Source organism: Myotis lucifugus, unplaced genomic scaffold (assembly GCF_000147115.1).
Source record: "Myotis lucifugus unplaced genomic scaffold, Myoluc2.0 scaffold_2249, whole genome shotgun sequence".
In the NCBI taxonomy this organism is placed as follows: Eukaryota; Metazoa; Chordata; class Mammalia; order Chiroptera; family Vespertilionidae; genus Myotis; species Myotis lucifugus.
Window position 1 is genome coordinate 1 of NW_005873297.1, and position 2,038 is coordinate 2,038.

Genomic DNA, 2,038 nt, shown 5'->3' on the forward strand with positions numbered 1-2,038 from the left:
CGGCCCTACTCTGTGAGTGACAGGGGGGAGCTTCCCAACCCCCCTGATCGGCCCTGCTATGTGAGTGACAGGGGGCAGCGCCCCAACCCCCCTGATGGGCCCTGCTCTGTGAGTGACAAGGGGCAGCACCCCAACCCCCTGATTGGCCCTGCTCTGTGAGTGACAGGGGGTGGCACCGCAACCTCCCCATCGACCCTGCCTTGAGTGTGACAGGGGGCGGTGCCCCAACCCCCCAATCGGCCCTACTCTGAGTGTGACTGAGGGTGGCATCGCAACCTCCCGATCCGCCCTGCTCTGTGCATGACAGGGGGCGGCGCCCCAACTCCCCAATCGGCCCTGCTCTGAGCCTGACCAGGGGCTGCACCTAGGGATTGGGCCTGCCCTCTGCCACCCGGAAGCAGGCCTAAGCCAGCAGGTCGTTATCTCCCGAAGGGTCCCAGACTGCGAGAGGGCACAGGCTGGCCTGGGGACCCCCCTCCCCTCCCGAGTGCACAAATTTTTGTGCACCGGGCCTCTAGTCCTATCTAATAAAAGAGTAATATGTAAATTAACCATCACTCCATGACAAAGATGGCCCATAGTGGCCAGGGCGGGATGCTGGCGGCGTCGCCCTGGCAACTCAAGCCCAGTGTCCGAACGCCAGCTGCGCAGAGGGAGGGGAAGGGAGGGGCCCTGGAAGTGCAAAGGGAGGGGAGGGGCCTCGGGTCAGAGGCTGGGGTGAGGGACACTGGTGTCATTGCAGGCTGGGCGGAGGTCCCCTCTCCCCCTCCCCCCTCCCCCGTGCACAAATTTTGTGCACCAGGCCTCTAGTAAATGTTAATAATCTCAAATATGTGTTTAATGTTCTTTCATCCTGGGATTTTGTAAAGTCTATTGATCCAAGATCACATACGGAGTTCATCTTATATTTCTAGATATATAAATACATCTCCCAATTTAATTATATTAACCATTTTTGTCAGTTTTGTAAATATATTTAATGCGCTTGTATGTAAGGTTAAATTTAAGCAATGCAACAAATTTTTCTTCTTCTTCTTCTTCTTCTTCTTCTTCTTCTTTTTTTGCTTACCATGCACAAACATTCACTTTGTGCTAAAGACAGAGTAGTGAACAAGATATAATCTCTGTCTCCAGGAGCATGTTTTGCTAGGGAGTCGAAGTTAAATATCAAATTATACAATCAATTAAGTGTTTTAAAGGAGAAGTTCTGGGTTCAAAGAGTAGAAAATGAGGCACTATAGCATAGTTTGAGGCTGTCCAGAAATACTTCTTGGTGTATATTAGAGTAATGGCCACTGATGGATTATACTCTCTCTGTCCACATCCTTGTAAGGCTCCCTTCCTCATTGACTCCGGCCTTGGCCATGTGGTTAGCCTTGATCAATGAGACATAAACAAGTCATACTGTCCCTTACTTGCAGTCAATGGCTTGGTGTCCCTCATGTCTGGGGGCCCTTGCTGAAGGCTCAATGTCTGCCCTCCATCAGGACACAGTTTCAGTTCATGTCTTCCACCCACAAATCTAATGCCTTTTTTCTTTCTTCTTTCTTTCCTCTTTTTTTTTGGTTATTCCTCACCCGAGGATATTCCTCCCCCCCCCCTCTTTTTTTTAGAGAGAGAGTGGAAAGGAGAGGGAGAAACAGAAACATAGATTTGTTGCCTCTTGCACTCACCCGACCAGGGCTGGGGTATCTGCTACCGAGGTACGTGCCCTTGACCCGGGATCGAACCGGGACCCTTCAGTCAGCATGTGGACGCTCTATCCAGTGAGCCAAACCAGCCAGGGTTCTAACGCCTTTTCCGTCGTTAAGCACCTATCACTCAATCTGGCCGGAACTTTGGCAGTCTGAGGTGTGACCGCAACACAGCACCAATTTATTTATTTTTTTTATAACATAAAATAGAAACTAGTTTTATTTCTCTGGAAGAAGCAGATATCCATTTCGTAGCTGGGGCAAGCCACTTTGGGGACAGCAAAGGGGAAGAGCTGGGTGGGTCAGAGGAAGCTCTAGTATCTCTCCAGGGAAGCTACCCCTTT